This window comes from Microtus ochrogaster, linkage group LG8 (assembly GCF_000317375.1).
Source record: "Microtus ochrogaster isolate Prairie Vole_2 linkage group LG8, MicOch1.0, whole genome shotgun sequence".
In the NCBI taxonomy this organism is placed as follows: domain Eukaryota; kingdom Metazoa; phylum Chordata; class Mammalia; order Rodentia; family Cricetidae; genus Microtus; species Microtus ochrogaster.
In genome coordinates, this window is record NC_022033.1 from 1,499,103 (window position 1) to 1,520,822 (window position 21,720).

Below are 21,720 nucleotides of genomic sequence, written 5' to 3' on the forward strand. Positions count from 1 at the left end.
AGAGGAGAGGACAGCCAAAGGGGTCTCAGGGAAATGAAGGCGGGAACTGTGGGAGCCTGCGGATCCTCACCCTCTGTTCATCCTTCTAAGGAAGGTTCAGCAACAGTGTACCGGAGGCCCTGAGCTCTCTGCACCCTGCAAGAGCTGAGAACCTGAACCTGCCCATGCTCCACAACTCTGCGTAGGAGAACTGACCCTGCTGGGCACCTCCTGCCAGACCACTGTCTCCCATGACAGCCCAGCACCCTGCACCTTGCCCTGGTCCTATCACAAACACTGGAAACCCCACCCAGACCAGGTGATAGACACAGGAACAGCAGATGACTCTGCCTACCATACTTACTTAGAGGCCCTGGGGCTGCCTGTGTCCCGAGCCTCACCCTTGGGGCTCTCACTGGGGCTTATCTGTGAATGTGAACAGCACCTGGAGTGGTGAGAGGCCTGAGGGTAAAGGGAAAGGCTCAGGACTCATCAAGATGGTGCAGATGTCCTGAGAGCTCATAGGTTGCTGGGTCCATGGTCCCCTGGCATACACACCCTGGTCCCAGCTCCACAGAACCCCCAGGTCCCTGCTCACAAAGCCCCCTGGATCTCTGAACAGTTTCAGACACTGAGCAAAGGTACATGGGTCACCAAGAATCTAAAAACAAGAAAAGAAAAGAAAAGAAAAGAAAAGAAAAGAAAAGAAAAGAAAAGAAAAGAAAAAAAAAGTTTCTGGCCCTAGAATGTGGAAGTCGGGAAGGCCTGCGTGTCATGTCACAGGTCAGCTTTTAGGAGGGCTGGGACTTCTGGATCCCAGCTCCAGTCATAAGGAGATACACTCGCATCACTGGCAGTAAATACACCGACATAGACACACACACACAGGACACATCACATAGTGTGCACTGACGCCTTCAGTGGCATGTCTCAGGCTGCCCCCTGTTGGTGAAATGATACACTGGCACCAGGAATATTTCAGCCGCCAGCCTCCTCCTGGCCACAGAGCAAACTCTCCATTATGAATTCAGTGACACTGTGGGCCACTGCTGTGAGCCTGCTTGTTCTAAACATCACTGCAGTCCAGGTTCAGGGGCCCAGGACCCTCTTGAAACTACATCTCAAGAAAGTCCACATAGCTAGCAATATTTCTCACGACACTCCTTCAAAACTGAAAATGGAAATGCTTACATTAATTTTCCTAAAGATTACCTTTGTAAAAATGCAGGCACCAAAGGGGTCTTGGCTGAACTGCAGGATGTGATCTACCTGGCAGCATGATGGAGCACACCTATGATCGCACACAGTTCTGAGGCAGGAGGATTGTGGCGACAACCCCAAAGAGGGCGCATCACAACAGGGCAGTTTATCTGAGCAGGCTGGACCTCTATGAGGGAGAAGGAAATGGAACACCTACATGTCTAACTGGCGCTGCCTCCCATGTTGCTAAGGGAGGGGTCTACCACACTAAAGTGAGTCTGCATGGTGCTAGTGGGGGACACGAGCGATCAAGAGATGATAGAGAGGGTCAGGTGACCAGTCACGAGATTCATCTCACGAGCGAGCAGAATCTCAGCTTACTCCTTGTATTCGAAATGGGACTTCACCAACACGACAGCCACCATGTTGAACATCCCCGAATGGCTCCTTGAGCCATGCTGCGAGCCGCAGCAGAAGCAGCAGTCTGTGGAGCTCAGATGGAAGCTGTAAGACATCTGGGGAGAAGGTGCTCAGAGCCTGAGGACATCTGAGCACGGGACACTGAGAGTAGATAGCACCGGATTTGTCGTGGACCTGGCAATTTTCACTGTACAGCCAAATATCATGTTGGGGCAGGATGTTTGGGTCTGGCTGAGAACATAATGAATTTCACACATCCCAATGAAAAGGGAGAGAGTATGCGGTGGCAGAAGGAATCGGGTCTACTGCGTTTCAAGCTATTTTGGATTACTATAAGACAGGAACCATCCGCTGTCCTGATGTGGAGATCTCAGTGCCCTTCCGCACGAGTTATCAAATGATGGTGCTCATAGACAATTTGAATTTTATCTGGAAGAAGTGATCCTCCCTCTCGTGGTAGCAGTGCCCCGAGTGGGGAACGAGAGTGCCAGATAGTGGTGCTCACAGATGATGATGTGGTTGATTGGGATGAGGAGTGTCCGCCACAGATGGGAGAGGAGTATTCACAAATTATCTATAGCACAAAATTACATAGATTTTTCAAGTTCATTGAAAACAGAGATGTGGCCAAATCAGTTTTGAAGGAGAGGGGTCTTAAGAAGATGAGATTGGGAATCGAAGGCTATCCTACCTACAAAGAAAAAGTAAGGCCAGGAGGTCGCCCCGAAGTCATTTACAACAACGTCCAAAGACCCTTTATTCTAATGTCCTGGGAGAGGGAGGAAAGAGTCGGCATCTAGACTTTCAGTGTGTGAAGAGTAAATCTATCACCAACCTGGCAGCGACTGCTGCAGATGTTCCCCAGGACAAGAGGGTAGTCATGCACCACAGGTGGATGAGCTGGAGATCCTCCCCAGCCACCCTGCCTTGGGCATTAATGACCTCGATCCTGAAGCCCAGAATCCAATGCTGTGATGCTGCTGTTCCTGAAACCATAGCCTGCTAGTCTTCACAGTGACAACGTACCCCTCATTCTGCACTGCCAGGCCACCTCTCTTCATTGTGAGATGCACGTGTTTAGGATACTGCAGTGCAGGCTTTTAAAGACCAAAGGTAGCTGAATGGTTTTTTAATGAGTACAACTTTAGCATCCTGGTTCCAGTTCTATAAATGTGTTTGTTTACCAGTAGGTTTGTGGAATTGGTTCTTTGTATGGGAACAGTCCTTTTCCACACACCTCGGTCTTCTCGGAAGTCATGGGAATTGGCAGCTGGGGTACGTTAACTCATCGTGCCCCAGGTAAAATGCAGAATATTAAGAGTTGCACTTTATAGATGGTGGTTAAATGGAGCTGTTGCAGTCATGTTAGAGTGGTGGTGCACATAATAACACAAGAGCACAGTATAACACAAGAGTATTCCTTAGTACTGTATGTGTAGTTGGCCCACAAGAAGCAAGAATATATTTATCTTGAGTTTGTTTGAGTGACAAGGAGAGATCTAATGCTCCTGATGTTGGTTCACTCATCTCCAGAGCCCAGACCCCCTTTACAGTGAGTCATGTGCGGGAAGGGTGAACATCAGGAGATGGTTTAGTGTTCAGTCTGCCTTACCCTTAATCCGTTCAGATATTTATTTACTAACGCTTTATTCTTAAGAGTTATGGGATAGGAAAATGAACTGTTTGCTCTTCATTTACTAGATGATTGTAATCTCGAGTTTTTCATCAAAATAAAATTCCATTGTTTTAATGTTTCTGACCACTTAAGAAAGAAAGAAAGAAAGAAAGAAAGAAAGAAAGAAAGAAAGAAAGAAAGAAAGAAAGAAAGAACACGTGTTGCTCTAGCAGAGGATCCGGCTTCAGTTTCCAGCACATGGTGGCTCACAACCATCTTTGACTTCATTTCCAGGGGTTCCGATGCCTTCTTCTGACCTCCACAGGCACCAGGCGTGCACATGGTGCACATACAACATACTTACCTTCAGGTCAAATATTGATACACATAAAATAAATAACTTTTTAAAATGTGCTCAAAGAAAAGGAAAAAATAGTCTGTGCTTCCAGGCAATCAAAACACGATCTGCTAAAATCATCTCTGTCACCTGCTGACCCTGGTACCATATGCAAGCCATTTCTCCCTGCGTGTGAAGCTCTGGTTTCAGACGTGAGGTGGGCAGACTTGAACCCCCTTTTCTTCGTTGCCTTCACTGTAAAATAGGCTGACTTCATTCAGACCTTTGTAGAAGAAACATTTCTCTGACAGAGTCCCCTGCCACACCTCCGGGAGGACAGCGGGAGGATACTCAGTGACAAGCACCGAGCTTTTAGCCTCTTCCTTCCTCTCTGTAGATCCCTGCATGGGCTGCCCTGAACATTACACATGTTCATCCCCCTGTCTCAATGCTCTTCCTCCTCCTCTGTTCTCCTCCCACACAGAGATCCTGTCTCCTGCCTTGAGAATTTAACTGCTCAAAAGTGAGGTATGTGTGGGTACTGCCTCTCCACATTCTTCCCGGGGGGAGGGGTCTGGCTTCCTAGAGGCCTGGACTGGACTTGCCTACTTATAGCTGGAACTGGAATGCTGGAAGCAGGAACAGACGGATATGCACATCACCCTCTATACATTCATGTAACTGTGGATTCAGGACTGCACCCACGAGACGCATGTTATAGCGGCAGAAAACAGAAACATGCATGCCAGCTGCCTGGTGCCAGCGTAAGATGCAGCTATCAGGAGGCAGAAATTGTCCGTACCCTTTGTGTGCCATCCCTGCAGCTCTCCATGACTGTAGTGACACTGAAGCTATAAACTGAAGTAGACACCCATGTATGAAATGTCTATGATCATGTATACATGACAGACTGGCTGTCAGAGCCTCCACCGCAGCCTTGGAGGGAGGGGACCATGAGCAACTGGAATTCAGCTCCCCCAGGCTGCCTGATCAGAAGGTAGCCCTGCATCCCGTCGGGTCCCACAGCACCTATAGCTTGCATGAACCAAGGCGGCTGCCACATAGTAGGCAGGGCTGACCACCTGCTGTCACCCCCCAGGAACTCCGGGAACCCCACCTGCTCACATCCCCCAGGAGCCCCAGGAACCCCAGGAACCTCAGGACTGTCTCCTGACTTACATTCAGGGTGACAGTGACGCTGTAGTCATTTGTATTTCCTTGGACATTTCTGATTTCCATGCTGACGAAAGCCAACATGGGCTACCGGGTCTTAGGTTTCAAGTCTTCCTCTACTGGCTCCCTGATGGTCCTTCTGAACCAGCAGGCTTCAGTGAGGCATCTGGAAGGCCAGTGCCACTGCAAGCATTGTGTACCACAGGACTTTGTATACCATGAGCCCCTCCTCTGAAGGATCTAAAGACTAGAAGACATCTCTGATTGACCCCAGACCCATCGTGATGGTAGCAATAAGCCAGCCTTGGTGGAAAGCAGGGAACCAACCTCTCCATTCCTATAAACCCCAAGATGCCCTAGGGACATCAATATATTCAAGACAGAGTCCCTACCTGCTCCTCTCTGTAACCGTAGGTGGTACAGTACTGCCCATCTGAGTCTGACCTTCCTAGGCCCCACAGAGACAGCTTCCTTGCACAGCTCAGGACTCTTCCCTACCTGCCTTCTTTCTTGTCCCACCCCACAACCCAACAACCAAGGTCGTTGTAGCCATGATTTATCTTTCCGGTTTCACACAAAACAATGAAGTGTCTACACACTCTGGCTGCACTTGTTTGGATTTAAGTCAACATCAAGAAGTGAGAATCATGATTCATCTGTCTTCTTCCATGTTCACCTGATCTCACAGTTATCCTGGGTCTGTAAGCCCACTGAGCCCAGGGCCTAAAACCTAGTGACTGGCCAGCCTCTGAGATCTCCTGGCAACAAGCCTGATGCCCCATACTTTTCAGGACCCACCTCCCAGCAATGGCCACCAGGGGGTGCTCACCGCACACTAGACACCAACCAAAGCAGACTTAGACTATGGGAAAGCTGACCTGCCTGGTACAGGCAGCAGCAGCAAGGACCTGCCTGAAGGGTTTCGTGCGAGCACCCCAAGCTCCATCCTGCACTGCCCCCACCACCCACCCCACCAAACCAGCCAGTTGTGTGTTGATTTGCCTCATTTTGGACAGGCCATCAGACCCGTCCCAGGAATAGGCTCCTAGGGGAGGGCTCCAACTTTTCAGAGAGCCCTGGAGACTTGCAAGTGTGGCCAGAGCTGCCCCTCCGTACAGAGTTGCCCAGGCTGACCGTGTAGTAGGGGCCACCACTTCCCTCCTGCAGAGAAGAGAGTGTAGACTTATCCAGTCAGTCTGAATAGGCCAGGGCAGCTGAGTCCCATTTAGAGCCTCGCCCTCACCTGGAGCTTCCAGACCTGCCTCGGCCTCCCCCCCACACACACCCCCTCCCCCATGCATGACCTGTGAGGAAGACAGGTGTTTGATGGTAGGCCTGGTTTTCATAAAGAAAGCCCAGCTCCGATTCCAGCCTGTGCTGGGCTATTCCAGGGATGCCAACAAGCATGGAGGGAGACTCTGGGCTCCCTCAAAGTCTCCTTCCTGTGTGGTCTCTGCCAGGTGATCGGCCAATAGCCTCAGCTCATCTCCTTGCCAGCAGACAAAAGAGTCCCTCAGGCCTTAACCTGTTTCCATCTGCTCAGGAAGACACACAAGACAGTGGCGAGGCTAAAGTGAAGGTGCTTGGGGTTGGGGCAGGCATGGAGGACTTCCACAAAAAGCCCCCCCCCATTCCAGGAACTACAGCTTCCTTGGGACCCACCCCACCTCCCAAGAGAGAACAGCTCTAACATGTGTGTGCCCACTTGACCCACCATCCTGACACCCTGGGCTGAGGACTACTTACCGGCATGTCTGACCCCTGACATCTGTCAGGAACCCCAAAGGCCCTAGGAGCTCCAGGGCTGGAAAGAACCCCTGCCTACTCAGCTGGGTATGCAGAGTGGACTCAGCTCTCTGGAAGATGCTACTGTTCAACATTACTTATCAGACTTTCGGAATAATGCGTTCCGGGAAGTTCCACAGCTATATTTAGCCTGCTGGTTTTCCATGCCGGCCGACATCTCCCAGAACCTGCTTTAGAGGAAGGAAGTGAGCCCAGGCCCCTGGTACTCTGTCTGTGCACAAAAGCCAGGGATAGGGTTCCTAGAAAAGGCCCTTACTGTAGAGATCTGATTGGCCTCAGTTTTCCTGCCTGTAAAGCTTGTATCAAGATATCCGTATGGACACCCACCCACTCACCTCCAACATCAGCAGAGTGAGCTCAGGAGGCAGTCCCCTGACCACACCAGAACATCTCAGCGCCCCAACTGAACGTCACCCATACACACACGCGCGCGCACATGTACACACACACATAGGCATGTGCATACACGCACACACACGCACACACATGCACACACACAGGCATGTGCATGCTCGCACACACACAGAGGCATGTGCATGCTCGCACACACACAGAGGCATGTGCATGCATACACACACGCACATGCACGCTCACGCACACACACACACACACACACACACACAGGCATGTGCACACACCATCCCCACTCACTCTCTAACATCTACAGCTTCCTCAGAATCTGGAAACCGGGGCAAGGCTGCACAGATGAAAGTCACAACATCCTGAGTTGCCAGCAGTGCCCACTTCAGACACCCAGGATCCAGCAGGAGACTTGGGCTCCCACCCAACATGACCTCAGTTAGGCCACCTGCCTCTGCTGGGCCTTGGTTTTCACTTTAAGAGTCCCCAGCCAAGGCCGTGAGACCTTGATGCGTGTGCTGTCCGATGGGGCTGAGAGTCTTTAGTTTCTTTATGCCTCCAAGGTTCGATGCCTGAGGACCCCTGTCTGGGGCCTCTACTTTCCTAATTTGTAAAGCGGGGGCAATACTTCCTTATAGATAGGACAATTGCTCCCCAGGTATCCTGGAACTTGCTAACATGTCACCTTAGGTGGCAAAGGGATTTCAAGGATGTGACTGTTTAGGACATTGAGGAAAAGTGGTAACATCAGGTCAGCCAGTGGCAGGGACTGCACGGAGCTCCAGTGTGGGGAAAAACCGCACAGACCTATCTAGCCTTCACAGAACACACGGGGGAGTGCCTAAGCTGGGCTGAAGGGTAGGTAGCATGAAGGTGGGGCTCAAGGCTGAGTATAGGGCAGGTGCAAAGATTAAACTGTTCTAGAGACAAGCTTTCCCCAGGTAGGCCAGGCTGGCACCTATGATTCTCCTGCCTCAGCCACCCCAGGAACGGGGTTACTAGTGTGTAACATCGTTGTGGGCAGGAGATTAAGTCTCTGTGAAGCCCCAGGTACCGGGAATTCTCTAGAGCAGTGGTTCTTAACCTTCCTAATGCTGCAACCCGTTAATACAGTTCCTCGTGTTGCGGTGACCCCCAACCACAAAATTATTTTCATCTCTACTTCATAACTGTAATCTTGCTACTGTTATGAATCATAATGTAAATATCCGAGTTTTCTGATGGTCTTAGGCAACTCCTGTGAAAAGGAGTTTCCAACCATATAGGGGTCACCACCCGCAGGTTGGGAGCCCCTGCTCTGGAGGATCCCCCTACCTGCATACCTGTTATTTAGTTAACAAGAGGGTGACAGTGATTACCAGCACACTCCTGCCCCTAGGGCAACTGCATGAGGTGCTTCCCTGGCTCCTGTTCTGTGAGTCCAGATTTCCTTCCGCCTGCTTTGGTCCAGAGTGAGAAAAGTTCTCTAGGTTATGATGCTCCACAACCCCAAGACTCAGTTTCCCTAGAATAACAATCCGGCCAGTGTGCAATCACCTTATGGCTCCCCAGAATTTAGTGGGGAGTGAGTGAGGAAAAGGAACCAGGGGTGAGGGGCAGAGCAAGGGCTCAGAAGCAGGCATGAGACTAGAAGGGACATGAGGACAAGAGAAGAGGCCAGGTACAGGGTTCAGGGTGCATTTGAAGGCTGGGGTGAAGGCAGGGTGCAGATCAAGGGTGGGCGGGGCCACAGGGCAAATGTTAGTGACAGATGCTGCAGTGAGGGGATGGACACTAGGCAAGGGGCTGAGCAAGGAGGTTACCCGGGGCCAGAGACTGAACTGTTAGTGCCTGGGGTTCAGGGAAACCTACAAACCGCCACCTTGGCTGAAGCCCAGTACATCCTGGGATCTTGAGGATACCCTGAAGGATGTCACAGCCCACTGCTGCTGTCTCTTCCCTACATCCTCTTGAATGGGAAGACCTGTCCCCAAGGCCTATCTTTTTATGGCAGAACGTGGGGCACCCTGTAGATCACAATTTGATCCCACCACAATCACACACCAGCCCTCGCTCAGCCTGGCGGGAAAGTGTTACAATGAGGAAAGAGGCACCGACAGCTCTGATGTCAGTGGAAGAGCAGTGTGACTCAAACCAGGCTCACGTCAGCTTTCTTAGATCTGTCTCCACAGTCTCCGGGGCAGGAGTAGCCAACACCTCCTGGGAACTGTGCCTAGCAGGCCATACCTCAAACTCTGCATTTAGGCTGTACTCCCCACTCTGTACAATGAGGGGCCCATGTCCAAGGGACAGCGTCAGCTACTTTCTCCCCTAACCTGAGACTCAGTTTCCCCTGCAGTAACCAGTGGGTGGTAAGGGGTATGGGCTCATACGATGGCTCAGAGCCAGCTTGGGTTGTCTTCTCTGGCAGACCTACCTGAGTCAGCTGCAGGGAGGGAGAGAGGGATCTAGAAAGCACAGCTCGGGTGCGGGGCCATCACCTTGACTTTATGGCTGGGTGAACAGGGTGAGTCACCATCTGTTACAGTCTGTGCCATGCACCATCTCAGGGAGGACCCTCGACCTCCTGCCCCAACCCACCCACACCCAACCGCTAAGGCAAACCCTCCATTCCATCTGCATTTGGGATGCTGCAAAGGTCAGAGCAGTCTGCGCTGGGAAACGCCCTTCTCACGGCTGTGGCCCGGCTCAAAGTCCACAGCTGCCTGTGTGTTGTGCCAGGGCATCTGCCCGGGAGGCGTAGGCTCGGGCAGAAGCCTTCAGGCAACAGTGTGAAGAGCCCAAGTCCGGAACCTGGAAAGACCCAAAAGAAATCCACAGAGTAGGCAAAGAGACTCTCAGTACCTGCAAATGGGGTAACTGACGTTAAAAAGTGTATGACGTCACCCACGCAACTGGCGAAAGTGTGGAATTGAAAACCACAACTGGAAGGAAAGCCGGTTCTCAAGCTCAACACTGTGTCCTTCAGCACTTCTAGAAGGGACCTGACAGCCTTGGCTACTCAGCCGTGTTGCTGCTGTCCCCGGGAATCCCACTTGTGGGAATCTGTCAACTTCCCAAGGGCAGGCAAGCAGACCACAGCACAGTTTACAGGCCCTCAAAAAAACAAGGACCGAATGCACTTGGGTACCCACCTCCAAAGGCACAGTCCCTCACAGATTCCAGCTCAGCCTTAGGACACCCATGGAGGAGTGGGTCAGCTCTCAGAACTGGCTGGGCTCTGAGGCCTTGAGGGGGAATGGGAGAGGAGAGGATTCTCGGCTCAGTTTATAACTCCCCTTCTCTGGACTGCTACCGGAGCTGAGAAGCTTCAAAAGGAGACTCATGGAGGGCAGTACATCTTCCAAACAAAACACCAACCCTGCAGGCACGTCCAGCCTCCTCCCTCATCTCCCACCACCAGTCACCCCAGTTTTAAGCATTCGGTTATTGAACCCCTCCGCATGGGCTCCAAGGCCCTTCACACCAGCCCTAACCTCGTCCCTCTACCCTAATAATGCGTCCCCTCTCATCTCACACGACAAATTCCCATGCATACATCAAAAACTTACTTAAATCTCTCTCCACTATGAGGGCAGCAGATAAACTTTTTGAAGACCTTCTGTCTGGGACGACAGGTAACCCTAAGGGTTTCTAATTTTTTCCTTATGGAGGTTAGATTGGTCATGTCAGAGAATCAGGGCAGCTGGCCCTCCCCAAGGCAGAGTAGCTACAGATAGAAGAGGTGGGACTTTGGGGTCAGTGATGATGAGCTTCCTGATACAGGGCTGTCCCAGGAGTGTAGCTAGGGTGTGTAGGGGTCAAGAGCTAAGGGACCAGTGTAGACAGGACTTGCGTCCCAAAAAAGATGTCCTTCGCCCAGAGGACCCCTTTGCCCCCATAACTCCAGGAAGAGCAAGAAAAATGGCTACAGAGAAGGGAGGTGTTTATTCTACCGTGGACTCCTTCTGCATCCATGAGCAAGAAAAGGTGGTCAGGCAGAACAGAGGATTAGAAGTGGGAACAGCTCTGAACACGGTTTTGCCCAAGCAGAAGCATCATCAGGCTATAGGTAAAGCCAACGGAGGAAGGGCTCACCCTCCACTCTGCACACAAGTTTCTCCTCCATGCAAATCCTCTGTGGGCCCCCTCCCCCCTCTGCCAGGCTTGTTTCCACAGAACAAGTTCACCTCCCTTCACAGTGTCTGTGACGTATCAGCCCCTGGGAGGAGGACACAGGAACAGAGGCCTACAATGGGAACCAGAACCTAGAGGAGGCTGGGAAGCCCCCACCAGTACAGCTGATAGACAAAGTGAGAGATCAGGTCCATCTCCCACCCCCTGGGCACCAGCAGGCCCTGTCCTGTGCAAAAGCAGACCAAGGGCTAAGCAGGCCACATCTTCCACTTCCAGCTCTGGAACACAGCCGTCTGACGTGGCGTGATGAAACCAAGGTCCTGCTCAAGTCCTTCAGCCAGTGAGTCATGTGACCCAGGCTTCGAGGCAGAGATGAGCGTCCTGAAAAGGGCATCTCACTAGGAGAGATCTGCTCTTGCAGTGAGATATCTGAGCCAGAGTTTGGGTCAAGGCAGATCTGTGGAGAAAAGTAGGCAGCAGGGAGCCGTGGGGCCTTCAAGCCAGGACGGCCACTCCCTTTCCAAAGAGTGACTTCTCACCTTGTACCAGTCATGGCTACCAGCTGTGGGGTTTGGTTGGTTTGTTTGTCTTGTTTTGTTGTTGTTCTTAATGCAAGGGTCTTGAACAGCTGAATCTGGCTTCAACTTTTCCGAGAAGCCAAGGATGATCTTAAACTTCTGACCCTCTTGCCACGCCTCCCAATTGCTGGGAATCACAGGTGTGTCCCACAATCCTTGGTTTTGATACCTTTATTTTTCTCACAAATCTTTCCAATTTTTAAAACACAGTGGAGCGTTCTGCATGGCCTCCTGTTTAAAAACCAACCACAGCCACAGGATAAAGGCATCCCCAGGAGAGATACCAGGAATGGGTGGGCGTCTCTGGCCCCCACAAAGCCCCCTACAATCCACAACAAACTCCCTGCCCTCTCCCCACAGCCCCCCCATGAACACCACTGTCTGCCTTCCTGTGCCTCCACATACCTTGCACCCCACATGAGGCTTGGGAGATGCTGCTTCTTTCTGTGTGCTCAGAGGAGTATCACCCTGTCACACACACACACACACACACACACACACACACACACACACAGAGCATCAGAAGGCTAGAAGAGTTTGCTCACCCTGAGCCATAACAGACATAGACAGCGATACCCAGTGATCGACGTGCCATGTGTCAAGCACTCATTTAAGCCCCCAGAGTCACCAGCTAAAGAAGAGAGGCCACCCGGGGCTTCTTTCTGTTTGAGATCCAACTGATGGCTGGTGTCAGCTCTGGCGCCACCATGCCAATGGGGTGGGCTAGTTCTTCAACTCGCAAGATGCCAAAAAGCCCCCTTATCTCTCCTCCAATGGAAGCTGGACCAGACAAGGGGCTCCAGGACTAGGAGAGGTGGGAGGCCCAGGTTTTCTAGCAAGATACAGCTGCAAAAAAAACCTCTGAATCTGGAATTGTACTGCTGTAGTGCTGACAAGAAATTCCTCCACAGGAGGATGGGTTAGGTGACCTCCAGACAGCGTTCAGAGGCAGGCACAGCCTGGGACAGACTCTAACGGTGGCAGGGCAAGGCAGCCATCGTGGAGACCAGCCAGGGAGGAATGTCCACAAACCTGTCAGCCCTGGATGGGGAGTCACCAAAGTGGGGACAATCCTAACCCATCTGGGTGACTACTTAGTGAGTTCTGGACAGGTTGGATGCTTGGTGAGCAGGAGGGGCATAGCCGTGAGACTGTCTTCCCACCTCTCTGCCTGGGCACTAGCGTGTTTCAGGTATGAATCTTCTGTTTCCACACAACAGCTCCTCTACAGTTAGGACTGCATGAACTTCATAGTTGATCACTAAGGGGGGGGCAGAGCAGGACCCAACTCCAGCACAGAGTCACAACCCACATGGATAGGTGACCCCCAGAGCCACCCTAAGGTGCCATGCAATGGCCCGTGCACCTTCTCTCAGGGGCACGGACCAAGGTAGAGCCAGCAAGGAGCCTGACAAAGGCACTGGGCTGGGTCCTGACCCAAGGTGACATTCAGCTTCCAGCTCAAAACATCTGTGCAGTACCTCACCATAGGCTGTACAGAGGCCCATCTGCGCCTTGCACTGTGGGGGACAGAGGCTCTTAGCAAGGCTCCGGCCATCACCTGGGCCTTCCCTGGCTTCAGCTGCCTTCTCCCACAGGTCAGAGGCTCCCTGCTGCCTGGGAATTATCTCTGGAGTATGATGTTTGTTTGGTCTCCTGCCTGCCAATCCCTGGGCCTGTGGACTTGTATAGGGACTTCAATGTCGGGGTACCACCCCGCCCACCAAGCCCCTGCTCATCAGGAAAACCCGACCTTTGCTCAGGACTCCAGAACATTCTCATGTAGTCTCAAAAGCCTTTTAGGGCACCATGTCAGGGTTCAGTAGATCCTGTTGGTCCATCTGGAGAGCAGTGTCCCAGCTGGCTGCCCAACCATGAGTGACTAAGGAATAGGCCATTCATCTATCCCAAGGCTGAGGAATGGCCACCCGGACTGGTGCTCAGAAATGGGCACCAATAGGCTGTTCCCAGCCAGTGTGGGTGCCAGGTGTAGGGCAGGAAGTGGTTGTACCTACAAGTATGTGTGTGCGTGTGAATATTGGGAGGCTGCAGATGTGCATTCATGTGAGTGTGGACACGAGTGTGGGCATGTGAAGGTCCATGCACAAGCAGCTCACACAGGTGAGCACGCAAGCTCATGTGGGAATGACTATAAATGTAAACGCGGCATGCATTCACATGGGTTTTTACACGCAGGCTCAGCCCCTTGCATCCTCCCTCTCAAACCCTAGCCCTGAGCATAGAACTGTTCAGTTCTTGAGAGCTGCCGGCACCTCTGCATGATGGAACTCAGACAGGAAGTGAAGTCACAAGAGGGCTCAGGACACCTCTCACTGAGTGTCAGGAACAATAATCTTCCCTCTCTGTTCAGGCTGGCAGTCCAATATACATGGCAAACCCTGGACACGGGGACTAGGCCTGTCTCAAGGACACACTTTCTTTCATTACATGTTTTATGTGACGTTTAGAATGTCTACAGCCAAATCTATAAAAATACTCCATGCATGTTCACCTATGTGAACTGATTGTGCATGTACATTCACGTGCCCACATGTACATGCCCAGGCTCACATGAATGCACATCTGCAGCCACCCACACATTCACATGCGCGTGTGCACACAATGCACACACACATGCACACACGTGCGCACATACACACGCACGCACACATGCCCAAAGCTAAAGCATGAGAATGAAAGGCAGGCGTCAGTTCCCCGGCTGCTCAATCACCCTTCTATCTAGACTACTCGGCGCTTCGGAAACCTTTTAACTTCCTTGGGTTCACGGCTCAAATCTGGCCCCACCAACAGGAGTTGGTTGATGGCTTCTGACACTTCCGGAGTCAGTACACTAAGCAGACACAACCAAAATACGATAAAACCCTGCCCCTGGCCCCGGAGACTGTGTCTTGAGGGACGGGAGTTCCTGGGCTGTCCTCCCCCACAGACCTGGAAGAAAGCAGTAAAGCTCCCCACAGACACTATGGAGCCTCCTCGAAACACTCGGGCTCAGTCGGGAGTGGGAGCACCTCTGGGTGGGATTCTTCAGGAGCAAAGTGAGAAGCAGAGAAAAGAGAGAAAGAGAGGGAGAAGAGGGAGAGAAGGGAAGAAAGTTTTTATAGATAAGAGCACAAGAGATGGCTAAAATACGCTTCATACCACGTGACTGGCACCATTCTGAGCTCTGGCTGCACCCGGATCTGCACCCTCCCCCCTCCCCCAAGTCCAAACAGCTCCAGGTCTCTCCGAAGTAAATCCTGTCCTGAAGCTTTAGTAAGGTCAGGAAGTTGGGGAGGAACAACCTGACATGACTCACATAGACTGCCTTGCCACAGCCTGTGGCCAACCCAGTCCTCCACAGCCCAGCACAGGGCAGCTGATCACCCAAACACTTGGAAGTAAAAGTGAGAGTAAAATCCATTTACATCATAAATTACCATCAGTTCATTTGGGGGTTCAAGTGTGCTCACCAGCCCTTTTTACATCCCAGGGATGGTCTCTATAGGAATGTGGCTAAGGTTGTCACCGTGATGAGGCTAAGGTTGTCACCGTGATGAGACGGAGGGAGCAAGCTAGGGTAGTCCAGCTGGTGCGTGGATCACCTAGGTAGTGGAGGATATCCCCCATGCTAGTGAGATAGACGCTATCTGCCCCGCAGTAAATCCCTACTAAATGCCTCCCACCTAGGGCCTAAATTTAGCCCTCACCTACTCCAAGACAAGTTTCTGAGCTGACCTGGGAGTATCCTGGGCTGAAAAGTTCCCCAAGTATGCAAACCAATCAACAGCATTCCTTGCCTCACCTAAATTCTGGCCACTCCCACTCTGAAAGTTCTGTAGCCGCCCTGAGCCTAGGAGTTGCTAAGTCATTGCTGTGCCGTCTTCCCCAGTGTTCTCCATCATAGTTCTGAAGTGCACAGCAACCAACAACAGCTCCCCGTTTTCCAGTGCCCTCTCCTGTCTTAGCTGCCAAGCTCTAAGACTGGCCAGATGACTTACTGTGGGAAGACACACCTCCACCAGACCCAGGGACCTGGTGGGCAATGAGCACTTCAGAAGGTACTGCATTCAGATTCCTTCCCGTGGGCTCCTGGGCAGGATAGAGTCTTGGCAAGCAGCAGCCCCTTGCAGAACACCCTACTTGCTGACCCTGAGAAGCAGCCGTGAAAACCCTCAGCGTCCCCTGTGGGCATCAGTAAAGCTCTACAGAGAAGACAGAAGAGCTTTCCCTTCACTCAGGGTCACCCTGAAGGTTAAGGTGAGGCCAACTGGCTTCCCACTCAACCTGGAAGAGGGATTGATTTCACAGTCTGCCGTTCAGCTGCCTGGAACCTCTGCCCAAGGGACTTCTCTTGTAGGAACATAGGATAGGAGCTTCTTGCCACCAAGCCTTTCACAACTGTGGGGTTCTCAAGGCAAGAGTAGTAGCTGACTTCGGGCATCAAAGTCACTCCAGAAGTGTGCTATGCCTTGTTCCCAGTCCAAACCAAAAGTCTACTCACATCATACCAATTCCTTCATAGTGCCAAGATGCAAGGTGCCTGGGGTGGAGCCTGTGGTCCCCTCCCCTGTGCCCCAGCTCAGCCTTAGAATGACCTTCCACACACACGGAATATTTGTCCGCTGAGGGGAGATCGAGTGGACTCACATGGGACAGGGTCTGGCTTATTTTTGATAGTCTGTTTGTTGTTTGGGTTTTGAGACCGTCTCGGGCCGTCCAGACTAGCTTTGAACTCCTAATCCTCCTGCCTCTACTTCCTAAGTGCTAAGATTATACGTGTTTTAAGTTTTCTAGAGTGGAATCTTAAGTGGCAGTTTTCAATTTTAATCTTTCTCAGCCCAGCTGGAGCCCACCGCACAGATGCCAACCCCCACCCACCTTTTTACTTATCTATTTTGTTTTTTCAGGACAAGGTTTCCCTGGGTAGCCCTAGCTGATCTGAAACTCTCTCTGTAGCCCAGGCTGACCTCAGACTCAAAGATCTGCCTGCCTCTGCCTCGCAAATGCTGGGATTAAAGGTGTGTGCCTCGCGTCCCTAACACTACTTCAGTGTGCCTCAAGTCCCTAACACTACTTCAGTCAGGGCAAAGATTCACCTGGCAGGGCAGCATCATTGTCAGGCTGGTTGGTGACTCACTTCTCCCCAGCCTGGTCACCGGGTGTCCAGGGTGAGGTCACTCTCTGGGAGTTAATTTTCAACTGAGAGCCGTGAGTCCAGCAGCCTTGTCCATCCTCAGTCCAGCTCAGGGAACGCCTCTCCAGGGATGTGACAGGCCTACCCTTCCGCTCTTTTCTCCATCCCTGGAAGGCACTTCTCAAAGCCATCCTGTTCTGTAATGGTGCATTTACTGCTTCTTCAGTTTAGAGGGACACCCATCCAAATACAAACTCACCTTGAGGTTGTCTGGCGGTCTGGTGCGGCAGCTGCCACCGATGAAGGCTGAGCAGTGTCGGGAAGGGCTTTGAAGGTGGATTTAGTCACACATGAAGTACAGTGCCCCTGAAATCCGCCTTCACTCCTGCTCCCATCTTTTCCCAGCTGGCTCAGGCTCCGCTGGCTCATCTGCAGTGTGACGCTTGCAAGGCCATGTTCCCGTTTGTGGGAGCTGACAGTCACCGCCAGCGGCAATGGAGTCCTCCCACTCAGCCCACGGGCCACTCAGGGCTGCAGGCTCCTTAGACAGACAGGGAGCTCACTCAGCCCTGTGGGTCCAGCACCCGTGGAATAGGCGAGCAGCAGGGGCCAGCAGTGACTGTGGAGAAGAGCAAGGACCAAGGAATGCTGGCCCTGGGTTCAAATGCTGCCTCTGCCTCTGCCTCTACCCGGTTATATCCCTGGGACCGTCATGACCAGTCTCAGTTTTCTCACCTGGAAAGAAGGCATGAAAACTGCCCGCCTCACTGGAATGCCTAAAGAGTTCAAACGAGGCAAGTTCCTGTGTGAGGACAGGCACGTAAGAGCACTCGGGAAATGTCTTGGGGGTCCCTGTGACAAAAGCGTCCGTGGGCTTGGAGGGACCCAGACAGAGAAGGGGCACTGCGGATGACGCCTTGCTCTGAAGGTTCCTTCATTTCGGCTCTGGGCACAGACAGGTGGCTCTGACCTGAGGGCCAGACAGAAGTGGCTTGAGTCCACTTCTGAGGGCAGGGGTCCAAGACGGTTACTAGTGTCTGAGCGTAAACACACCCACAAGAGGAACACATCCTATGTCCCCAGACACAGCAAATCTAGACCCTCCAGATTCAGCACCCCCAGACTCCACTCCTCCCCCCAGTTCTCAACCGCACCTCTCAGCCCTCCCTTGTCTCAACCAGTTCTGCAGTCCTTGAAGGAGCCCTAGAATCCTCTGTAGGCCCAGAGGGTGCTGAGTTCCTGAGACTGAGGCCTAGTGGGGTCAACAGGGAACCCCACTGCCCCACTGAGGGGACAAAGAAAGGGGAGTTGAGGAGCTGAAGAAAATAGGTGGGGGGGATGTGGTAGCTAGCTTTCTCACCCTAGGGGCTGGGCAATAGTACTTACTGAAGGCATAGCCCTGAACCTCCCTGAGCCCCCAGGCTACCATAGGAAGTAAAGGAAGATCCCTAGGCCTTCTCACAGTTCCCAGAGCTCTTATGGGGAAGGGCAAGAGTGACCGGTACCCAGGGAGGAGGGGAATTGGGTGGGGGGAGCAGTCCAGTCCCAACCCCACACCTAGCCAACCCTGCTCTTAGGAGTTTTTTCCCTCCTCCAGGTTAAATTAATGCCACTTCTGTCTGCCCTCAAAGTCCAGGGGCCACAACCAGCATCCCAGTGACTACAGACAAGGTATGTGCACAAGGGCTCCACCTAGAGGCAGCGACCAAAAGGTTCCCAGTCCCAGGCCATTCCCACTGCAGGAGCAACGCTCCTGTAGGAGCAAACACAACCAGAGTGTGATGCAAGCTGCAGGCGCCTAAAGTCCCTCTAGGGAGTCAGTCTAGAGTCCCTGACGCCCCCTTATCCCCCTGAACAATAGGACCGTTTTCTTTTCCTTCGATAAATGTGTCTGCGCTAACAGTTCCCAAGCTCTGCAGCGGGGAGGGGGTGGACTGCGGGGTAAGTGACAGCTGGAAATGAAACCCAGATCCTGTCAGCCTGGCAGGAGGTCCCCCTCCCCGCCCTCCAGCTTGGCCACTCAGGCCCTGGCGATCACAATGCCCTCAGCCCTGTTAACCCCAGGATGGTGGAATTCAGCTCTGTTTGGTCCCCAGAGAACTAACGTGCTGACCCCTCATCTATCTAGAGAACAGGGTCCAGGGCCCTTATCTCAGAGCTGCGTCCTTTCTCCTTACCTAGCTGGGTGAGTTCCGCCTGAGGGGCAGGCTGAGGGTCACCAGAGTTAGACAAGGGAGAGGCTCCCACCGGCCTTCCTGGCCTACTGTTTGGTACCCTGGGGCCAGGACCTGTTCATCCACCAACCTGGTCAGTGTTCATCAGCCTCTACCTGCAACCTATTGAGGGTCCGATCCAATCGATCCCTCCCTGAAGTCACTATGAGAGGCAAGCATGATCACAGGAAGGAAAACAGCTAGCTAGTGCTGTGAAGTCTTGCCACAGCGAAGCTGAGCCCCCTATCCTGCCTTCCTCAAAACTGACCGTGGGACTCAGCATCCGCGGAGAAGGACAGACAGGAACATATAACAATCCGTGAGTGAAATGTACTGATGAGCCGCAGGGAGTGAGGTGGGCCTTGAGGGCTGCGTAGGAGTTTGACAGACAGAGAAAACAAGGGCTCTTCCCCGGGGGGGGGGGGGGTGATGAGAAAACCCTGTGGGTAAGAAGCAAGCACAGGCCCGGTGGCTCAGGGGTTGGCTCCCTCCTCGTAAGCGGAACATGGCGTCAAAGGTAACCTCTGGGGAAGAATGAGACAGAGCCTAGAGGACCTAGGGTTTGTGGTTTGAGACTCCTCCCTCTCTGACTCAAGCAGAAGGGTCCTGTGAAAGTCAAATTCTGTCATAGCCAGTGTCCCATCACTGCAGGGCAACCCGATCTGGGCAAAGGACACCCCACAGCCACTCCTGTTCTATTCTCTGTGAACAGATGAGCCTGCTTCCCTGTCCAGACAGTACCAGGTGGGCAAAGACCCAGAGCACCCACTAGACTGGCCTTCCTGAGGCCGAACCTCCAAGGAGCCTGTGAGGGTGGATCTTCTCCTCTTATCCATGTCTACAGAGGCCAGGACTCCCTCCTTAGGTAAATTTGAAATCCCTCGTTTGTCTGAATCAGCTTGTTGGGTTACCAGCTATTCTGTGCTTTGCTCCTCTGTAAAGAGGAGCAACTCTGTCTGCCTCAGGAAGACCTGAGGAAACAATTAAACCCAGCCCAGGTCATGTGGTTATTCCCCCCTCGGGGACTTTACTGAGTTTATCCCAAGCAGAAAGCCCAAGTCCCTCTAGGTCCATCCCCACAGGACCCTAGGTCTGCCACTGATTCTGAGGAGAAGGGGACTCATTACCCAGCAAGTCACTTTTCATTCCCAGAGTTGGTGGAGGAGGGCAGGGGGGAATCTCCCATTTCGTGTAAACATTCTCCAAGAGAGGGTGCAGTGTTGTTTTGTGTGCCCGCCATAGGAAGGAGAACCGTGAAGTCAGTGCTGGAACCCTGGCCCAGTCTCCACCTCAAAGAGGGAGGAAGAGAAGTCAGGAGAATGCAGTGGGAGGTGCCTTGAAGCAGGAAACGCTAAGGAACTCCCCTTCCCAAGAACCAACAGCCCCAGCTTCAACTCCGCACCTCCAGGGCTCAGGCTCTACAGCCTAGATCAGGACAGTCTGTACCATCCCCAGGACCAGGGTGCCCCCTTCACGTCCTCTCTTGGCTCATACCTAGAATCCCCGCATGTTGAATGAGAGCAGAGTGTGTGGATACCAGCGTGCCGGCATTGCTCAGCTTCTTTCTATGAACTATTCCCTGGCTGAACAGCCAGCAATCGGTGGACACCGCCCCAAGGTTAGTCGAAGTGCTTCCCTTATTTTAGGAGCTCCTGCCTGCAGCACCCCTGGACCGGTGTGAGCAAGTGAGAAACCTTCCTGCCATCTTCAGGCCCTCCAGGGTTGCTGCTCTTTCTGAGTGCTCCATCTGGGACGCTCGGTCAGCCAGGACACAAAAGTCACAACAAAACTGAGCTGGATGCTCTGGGCACCAGCCCCCAACCTCCCCCCTCCCCCCCGAAGGTGAGGGCCTGTGTTTCCAGCACCTGAAAGAGACTCTTGCCGGGTTGAGAGCCTCGGGACTTTGAGTCTAGCAGTGGAAACGGTTGTGGCCTTAGGAACTACAATGCTCCACTCAGGGTTCGCTGGCATTGGAATAATTGCTGGTGACCAAAACACCCAGAAAGAGAATAGAGGCCTGAGCCCTGCGGTCCCCGTGGAAGCTAGATCCCCATATAGGTTCGGGAAAATAGGGTCCTCAGGTGCGGGCCGACATGGTTCCACCACCGTGGGTTCAGTAGGGCCTGGATCATCGACTCAACCCCAGGACGTGGAACCGGCCTCTAAACAAGCCTGGGGCTGGAGCGAGGGCTGGGGACCTGTGCTCACAGCAACAAAGACGGCTCAGAGCTGCTGCTGTCCCAGGACCCTGAACGCGCTCGCCTATTCGCACCGCCTGCGTTCGTTAGCGCTCAGCTGAGGGGACGCGGGTGTCTTGTGGTCCCACAGTTCGACAAGCGGAGCCAGTTTGGGTCACGTGGCACTGAGGCCGGAGCCCTGGCGCTGACCCTAAGGGGAGGGAGGGATAGACTCCGAGAGGGAAGGGGCGGCCCGGTGGAGGCGGGGCGGCCGGAGCTCCCGGGATTCCCTACGGAGCGGCTCCGGCTGGAGACCCAGTCTACTACCCGCCGGTTACGGGTCCTCGGTCAGAGCCGCGCTTTCCTGCCCCGCGGGTGAGGGATTTGGCGGGCGATCTCTCTACGCGTGGCAAGGACCTCGTTCCTGGGGCCCTGCACCTCTTCTAACCAGGTCGTTCCTCCCGGAGGAAACTCGGACCTGCCCCGGTGAACCGACTCGGAAAAGAGGAGTTTGCAAACCGAACAGCAGCACCTGCCGCAGGGCGAGCGTGAGAGCTGATGTAGCGAATACAGTGATTCTTGCCCTCGACGCCTGTCTTTCTTCTCTGCAGG

General features: G+C 53.0%; 1 pseudogene; it reads left to right on the forward strand.

Moving 5' to 3' along the window:
- The first annotated feature begins 1,788 nt into the window (after window positions 1-1,788).
- LOC101986778 lies at window positions 1,789-21,660 on the forward strand (annotated as a pseudogene).
- Window positions 21,661-21,720: the final 60 nt, after the last annotated feature.